The sequence below is a fragment of the Coptis chinensis genome, chromosome 1 (assembly GCF_015680905.1).
Source record: "Coptis chinensis isolate HL-2020 chromosome 1, ASM1568090v1, whole genome shotgun sequence".
Classification (NCBI taxonomy): Eukaryota; Viridiplantae; Streptophyta; class Magnoliopsida; order Ranunculales; family Ranunculaceae; genus Coptis; species Coptis chinensis.
In genome coordinates this window covers 61,616,054-61,624,720 of record NC_141456.1, presented here as the reverse complement: position 1 = coordinate 61,624,720, position 8,667 = coordinate 61,616,054, and the positions used below count along the sequence as shown (strand labels likewise).

Sequence of the window (8,667 nt, the reverse complement as noted above, 5' to 3'; positions counted from 1 at the left end):
TTTCATTTGTAAATTTTATTAAAGAGTTATTGAAAGGAGAGTTGTAACCTAATCTTATTTGTGAATCTTTGTCATGAAGAAGACTTTTGTTTAAGTTAAAAATTTTATTGGTTTTTATTATCCACATATTTAAACTGTTTATGGGTTTTTGGGAGTTGAGAGTGCATCACACCTCGGAGATCGAAGAGTCGGGAACAAATAATGTTTTCAGAATGGACAAATTCGTGTGATAAAGATGAAGGAAAACCCAACACTTTCGAATGCTAGTGTTGGGTTTTCCGATTGAACCTAAGAGTGCTTCTCCATATCTGTATGTAGAGCCTCAACACCACCACGAATGCCTTCAAACGTTAGATACCCCCAAGGGAATTTGTCAAACTTCTTCAAATCAGCTGCAATATCAATATGTTTGACATCAACAACCCTTCGAACCGCTTGGCAAGAGGAAAGCCCGAGCAAAAACAAACGGTTAAGTCGGTGGATGTCGTCCGCGGTGTTCGGATCACTACGTCTGAAAACTCTTAGCTTTTTTTCCTTGCTGCCGCAAAACTTCGGTCGACATAACGCCCTGCCGGTCGAAGCGTCTTCCCTCCGGCTGAAAATACCTTAGGCGAAAATCGGAAGGGTCAAACCGTCCATTTTGTAAAACCACTGAGGTGGTGGCTCGTGGATAGGCCCGGTAAGGAGGGCCACATCGGAAGGATTGAAAGTCAAATATCTGTTTCCTATGTTGAAAGTCATTGGCAAAATCTTTTTTTTTCAAAACCTCGACAATCAAATTTGGGTGGGTAACCAAATGAGTTGAAGTCAACTTTTCAACCAACATTTCCAAATGAAAATTGAAGCAACCTGTTTTCCACATTCGACAAAGATGAAACCAAACATTTCAAAAAGTCTCCATTTGGTTTTCTCCTTGATATGAATTCAGTTGATGTGGAAGGCGGTGAGAAAACTCATTTGGTTACACACCCAAATTTGATTGTTGAGGTTTTGGAAAAGAAGATTTTGCCAATGACTTTCAACATAGGAAACAGATATTTGACTTTCAATCCTTCCGATGTGGCCCTCCTTACCGGTCTATCCACGAAACACCACCTCATTTTACAAAATAAACGTGTTTGACCCTTCCTCGTCTAAAGAAAAATGTCCAAAGAAAGAAGCTTCTTATCATCAGGTTCTTGTGCTCTTATCCTATTTATTGTTGGCTGCTCTTTATTGTTAGTTGGTACAATTACCAGTTCGTGGGTTGGTGTTTGAGCGGTTATACTTGCCAATATAGCCTTATTAGGACTTCTGGCAGTGTCACTACACCAGAATCAATGAAAAAGGACGCACTCTTAGGAATATTATCCCCGTCTCCAATAAAGAACAAGCAATACCGTCTTAAATCTTTTTTTCCCGTCGTATTGGTTTCTTGAGTTTGCAAAATGACTTCGCTTTTTGTCCCAGATTAAGGATGAGACAAGGCGTCAGTTAACTTTTTCACAAACCGTCGTGTAGTTGGTTTCCCCTTGTTTTTCACAAGACCACCCAATATTTGCACTAAACCCAAGACTAAAATGCAATAAGACGACAAAGAGTGAAGCTTTCGTGGGAGTGCTTTGATAGCTTTATCTCTCTCTCAGTCTCAAGATCGGCAATAACTAGAGCCATCTCTCTGGAGCTTTGGTAACCCCCTCTCCCTCTCTCTTTCAACAAGTTTCAATTTTGTTTAATGTCTTAATTTTTGAACCCCTAATTTCTGATATGGCATGGGGTTTCACAATTGTTTTTCTTTTTAATAATTTGCTCAATTTCTTATGTTTCTTCATTATTTAAAATGCAGAAACCAATCTCTTTGTTCTAATATTTAGTTGATTATTATTTATTTTCTGGGTGGATTGAATTGTGTATGATTTTGTAAGTATACGTACTACCCACTTCTTTACTCAAATGAACTTTATTTTTTCCTTAAAATTAAAAATGGATGAAACAAGCTTACAAGTAGTTTTTTTTTCCTGGTTGCAAAGTTTGAAACTCTGTTGAAGCTAAAAAACCAATTCCATCATCAAATGCTAAAAAACTAATTCCATTGGATCATGGTGACCCTTCTGTTTTTGCATGGTTTAGAACTAGTGAAGTTCTTTGAAGATGCCATTGTTGAGGCTCAAAATCTGCTTGAAATTTAATTCTTATTCCCCTATTGTTGATCTACTTCTGCTATAAGGTAAAGATATGATTTTTATGTTAGTTTTGTTACTATTTAATATGTTTTTGAGTATTTGAAGTGATGTATGGATTTGAGACCGTTATATTGGGTGTAAAAGTAATGAATGGTTGAATTTTCCATGAATTAAGAATATGCATAATGTGAAATTCTTTGATGTCGACATTTGAAATAAGGGGTGGAATGTTGATTGTGATATATTGGATGAAGATTAAATTAGTGTAATCTCACCTCATGAGGTGGTTTTGTGACTTGGTATGAACTATATACTTCATATGTCCCGACTAGTTACAGTTATCATGATGCTAATGCTCAACAAAGAAAAATATATGTTGCAACGGTTATTCGGTAGGATTACTCTAGGTTCTTCATGCTATATTGTGAGTTAAATAGCGAGCAGTTTTAAAGTGTGTTTTGGAATGTTATGTGCTCATTATAAACTGAGAAAAACAAAGCCTCTTTAGTAAATGGGATAGTTCAATGGTAATATGTGCTAGGTTTGCATCTAGAGTTGGAAATACAAGTGATTTAAGAGCATCGATCAATTTCCTTATTCTATCTATTTGAAGAACTAACTCCCTTGGTCTTAGATCTTGATGCACATAGATTTGACTATATACTTGAGGAAGAAATTAGTTAGTGTCCAAGACAAGCTCACAAGCCGGGTATTATATGATAGATATTGGATATTGTGCTTAGTCGAGAGCTTGAGTATTTTGGGGCTTCACTAGTCATACAAGTCTTATTAGTTATGTATTAAATGGCTACCCATAATATTTTGTGTATACCGAAGTTTTTGTATCAAGTTGATTGTATTCCCTTGTTTTGTATTTTGGTTCATAGAACATGAATTTAAAGTTACTAGGGCTTCTCTAGAATCTTCTCAACTTCAACCCCTTTACTCAATATCACTCAAAACCCACCTTCTTCAATGGTTTTCAATATTTCCAACAAAACTTCTTCACTTGGGTCTTCAACATCCACTTTTCTGCACAATGGCTTCTCTCTTCAATCTCTAAAGTTTCCTTCTTTTGTATTAAAAACTCCTAGTACTACAGCTGGTATTGCTTTTGCTAGAGTTGCAACTGAGAAAAGTATCCATGACTTCACTGTCAAGGTAATGTTAATATCTTATCCTCTTTTTTCATAATATGGTATTAAGTAAAGTGATTATAAAGGTGTAATGAAAACTTTGTGTTGCAGGATATTGATGGAAAGGATGTTTCTTTAAAGTAAATTTATAGGAAAGCTCTTTTGATTGTCAATGTTGCATCCAAATGGTATTTTATCTTCCTAATTAAGTCTTTAATGTTGTTTATTTTGAGAAGTTAGTGTTCTTCTTGTAGAATTTCATTTTTGAATGTCGGTGGGTTGACATCCTCGAATTATAGTGAACTCTAAGCACATCTATGAGAAGTACAAAACTTCAAGGTCAATTAAAATATTTAAAATTTTCAATTAAGCACATCTATGAGAAGAAAATATATGGATTGCAAAACAATGAATACATGAATAAGTCATAAATGGTTCTACACTTAGCTAGGCGTGTTAACTCAATTAATCGTCCAAGCTGCTAGATAAGGAACTGATTTGGTTGACCAACTTGAATCTTTATCATTGCCTGCTGAATTTGTTAATTGTACTATAGCCTAAAGCCCCACATAACCAATTGTTTTCCCTTAGGACAACAGATATATGCCCATGAAAAGTGCTTTTGTGTGGTACCTTATTATTCTAGCACAACATCCCCTCCCCCTTTCATCTGTTGATATTCCATGTGTTTAGCATCATAAAATCTTGTCTAGGAGGCTTCCATGAGAAATAAAATGCTTATGGTTCTTTGTATGTGATCTTGAAGTTCAGTTTAGTATCTATACCTTTATTACTCGGGTTGTCTTCAATCTTGAATTGGAGCCAATAGAATCTTAATTTGACTTCATTAACCGCATCCAGTATGCTATCTGTTTTAAGTAGCATAATATTAGAGAAGAGTCTGTTGTTCCTCATTTTCCAAAGTTCATACAGAATATCACAAAAAGAAACTCTTCTAACATTGTCAAGCAAGTCCCCAAGTTGTAGATTCCTGGCGATCCATGCCCATTCTTTCACGGAGTTCCTGAGGACTTCTATTAGTACCACACCAGCTAAGGACTTCTTTCCATACACCTTTTAAGTGTTTAGAGTCAAAATATAGATGCCAATGGTGTTCTTGAGGAGTGAGCGTAACTACCACAACAAGGTTGGCCATCTGCCTATAGCAATCTGTTGTGTGTTGCCATCTCCCCTCACTATACTAGATTGGCCTTGACAATGCCTTGTAGCGACAAGATTGAAGTATTTGTGATTCCTTGTCTCATCATTTTATCTACCACAAGATTGAAGTATTTGTGATTCATTTTAAGTGGCTAACTTACCCATTACCCATAGCAGCCCGACCAAGTGCTAAGTTAGTTCTTTTAGGAATTTGATATTTGCGCCACAAGATTGTTTTCCTCACTCAAACTTATCCACTCTTCTCTTTAGTGCCTCATAAGCTGTCTTGAAAATGCCCCTTAGGATTAATGGTCCAAATAACAGTATCTTTCTTCTTCAAAGTTATTGATATTAGTCTCTATCACTTCATTCTGTACTAGGTGAGTGCTTCCACTGGTTAGTTTGTAACACTACATTGACAAGTACATCCTTCTTATATCCATGTGATGTATTTAACTTCAATTTTCAGAATGCCCTTGTTGGTGTGTTGATCATGCCAAAAGTAAGTAAGTTTTCCATCGGCTTTCAAATGTTTTTCTGATTCCTTGGACAAACTAGAAATTTTCGACATTGATATTCTGCTATGTGCCAAATTGGTTCTTCAGCCCTTGAAAATTCAGCCCATTCAAAAAAACATCAGAATCATTACAAATTGAAATCGGAAGAGTTTACAAAGTGGTGAAATACCAAATTCTTGCAAAGTTCCACTGGGATTGATTCTGAGGTTTCCAAAGTTCCAAAGAGATCATTTTGTTCTATGGTTTAGATACCTATGTCTAAGCGTAAATTTCTGATACTAATTTTAGATAAATCATATTAAATTTGTTAACAAATGGATGGAGATCCGGGTTCGGGGAGTCTCCGAAGGAAAGAAGTTATGGACTACAACTATGACTTATTTACGTATTGAATGTAACACATCATCAATCAAAAACTTTTTGATCGATAGATATTCCTTCCAGTTGTTCTTATGAAAATTTAAGTAGGCTAATGCAACATGTCCATGACGCTACCTCTCGAGAATGAATATGGTCTCTGAATACTCACTTTATCCATAATCCTTCAATTTGGACCTAAGTACCATGGACACTTCATATTCTTAAGAAAATCAATCACGGACACTTTCGTGTCGGACACATGGACACATTGTGCATACAATTTTAAATTAATTAGGGTCTCTTCTATACCCTAAAAGATCAAGAAAATTATCTATTAACATAGTTACAACTCCATTGATATGACACTTTCAAGTTTCAACTAAAGAAAAGTAATAGTGTTTTTTTTTAATTAGTTAGTCTCTCGTATCCCACTTCATATAGGTTACGTGTCCGGACACACAGCATAATCGTAATGTGAGTTGGATTTGGACAAGTGTATCTTGATCAATTTATCAATATCCGACATAAACTTGTAATCCTCCTTCACGCTTTTGGTAAACAACTATCTTAATAGTACATATAAAAGTAGGAAAGAGGAATCTATATATTAGCAAAGTTACTCTCTTAGTTGTCACATGAAGATGACTCCTTATGCCGGGTAATTAAGTCAAACCCTAATTTCTTTTACCCGTATTCTAAATTTGATCTCTCTCTCTCTCTCTCTCTCTCTCTCTCTCTCTAGTTTTGCATTTCTGTTTTTGTCTCAAAATCTACCTTTACATATCACGGGACTTGAGATTCTGGCTTTTCCTTGCAACCCGGTTCGGTGGTCGAGCCCGGTTCAAATTCAGAGATTAAGCGGTTTGCTTGTACAAGATGTAAAGCGAGTTCCCTATTTTTGACAAGGTGTGTCAATTGCTAACGCATTCCCATGCAAACACTCATTGAACAGATTACTTGCTTAGTGTTCTTTAAATTTTATAGGTTGATGTGAACGGACCAAAACTTTGCTCAGTCTATCAGTTCCTAAAGTCTAGTGCGGGAGGGTTTAAGGGTGACTGATCAAATGGAATTTTGAGAAATTCTTGGTTGACAAAATGGTAAGGTTGTGGAAAGATACCCTCCCACGACCTCTCCTTTCCAAATTGAGGTACGTTCATGTTACTCTTAAAGAGCATTTCAAGAATCAAGAGGTAACGATTGACATTCTTAAGACTATGTATGCTAGGCTGGTAGAAACATGATGCATTTAATTTAATCTGTGAATCTACTGTCATTCTCGGCTTTTCGGTTGCAAAGACCAAGTTGTCGCCAAAAATATTTTCTAAACCATGTTTAGCTGTTGCAAGACCCTTTCTTTTTTAAAGCGACTCAATTGACTATAATACATTAAATGTTTTCAAGTTGTTCATTACGCTTACTCTATTATCGCCACAACATACCACTTATAATATAACACTATAGCGATATAACCTTTGTTTAAGCCAACCGAAGTAACTTCGAAAGTACAGAGTCTGAGACAATAGAGAAGATGACAAGTGAATTTGTCCGTGTTCTTAGTAAAACTGAATTTGTTACTAAACTATCGATTTGAATACAAAGGATAAGGGGAGTTGATGACCGGGTTTTCCAAAACAAACTAAGCTTCCGGTATTTCGAAGCTTCCGTGGAGCATTAAAGCTTCAATCTCTCTCTTGGGACATCTTAATCGGCAACATGTTAATATCCTAGTGATTCTAAGCTCGGAGGTAGAAGAAAACTCTGTAAGAAGTCAATAATCAAGAACACATACTTGAATGATTAACGCTTTTTTTTTCGGTGTTTTATTTTTTTTTTTTATCTTTTTCGTTTTTGTTACTGAATCGTTCAACATAACTGTTAAGATTTATTCTGAAAGGCAAAAATATTCCTAAAAGCATATTTGCACTTTTGAGCCGTCCACCGGTGAGTGACGAGATAGGACATAGGAGGCGGGAGGCTTAAACCTTGCATAACCGAAATGTAGAACCTTGTTTACTCGCCCCGTACTTAGGTCCATAGAGCTGGCCAAATCTAAGTTCTAACATTTGTTGTTCATTAGTACCTCAACTGTACCGGCTTGCATCTAAGTGGAATGTTTGTGGGCGAGGGGTGTTTTCGAGTTCTTACATTATTGAGTAGTAAAATTAATAAAAAGAAAAAATAGCGCATGCTATATACCCATATTCATTTTATGACTAATGCATTTCTTTTAGTCTTTGCAGAAGGACATACAAAAGCTTCTTGCTGCTTGAATCTTCTTGAGTTCTGATCTCCCACTAGCCTTTTACTTATGCTCAAAGTAAGTTAGATGCAATCTTTGATATAAATTAGTTAAGTTGATAGTTGAAACTTCGGTCGGTTTATTATAACTTGAGTGCTCAAAGTTAAGTGCTTTCGTGTTTGGTTTAAGTTGAAGATATTTTATTGTTTTCTAACAATTGTTTGTTATAGTTATTTTCAAGGTTTATGATCTGAATTGCAATGGGAAAGTTACCTTCAATGAAATGTTGGATGTGCTTGAGATTTGATGGATCTTATATTTGAACAAGAGGCGGGTTGGTCATCTACTTCTTGATTTTGTTTGAGTTTGTATGGGGAATTTCTTTGTATGTTTTTAGATGAAATGGATAAGGTTTTCCTACCTTTATTTTTGGATTGGAATCCTCGCTTATTTTACCGGTCTTTGTATGACTCGGGATATTCGTGCTCCTCAACTCATTTTCCCTTCTCAAAACCATTTGAGCACCATGAAGTATGATTCATGGGATATTTTTCATTTAGAATTAATGTAGTTGCTCATCCTTATAAATCCGCATTTAGTTGCAAGTATGTAGGAGATGAGAGTTAAGATCTGAGTAAAAGCGGTACTATAAATAGTTGACATGTAATTTTGAGATCAACGTGTAGATAGTCGACTTTGTTTAGTCATGGCGTTGTTCCAATGGCAGACCAAAACTTTTCTATTGAATCTTTTTTTTGGCTAAGGGGCAAGAGATTCTACTAAGTACTAGAAAGAGGAACGCACAAAATGTCGATTTTAATTTCTAGCTATCCTGGGTTCTCAATACACACCACCCCCACTCCAAAAGTTTTACATCTTACTATATTATTTTCCTAATGAAACCCTACAAAGTCCCAACTGATAAATTGGTAGGAAAATCCCATATAAAACTTAAACATCTTTGGTGGCGTGGATCTTACAAAGCCACGGCTACGAGCCATAAAGCATTGTAATAATATTTTTATCTTGGCTGAATGTGATTGCTCCGGAAAGATTCCGAGTATTGGCAATTCACCAAATAGATTATC

General features: G+C 35.8%; 1 pseudogene; it reads left to right on the top strand.

The window, feature by feature from the left end:
- Positions 1-3,004: 3,004 nt before the first annotated feature.
- On the top strand, positions 3,005-7,610 carry LOC147524850 (phospholipid hydroperoxide glutathione peroxidase 1, chloroplastic-like; annotated as a pseudogene).
- Positions 7,611-8,667: the final 1,057 nt, after the last annotated feature.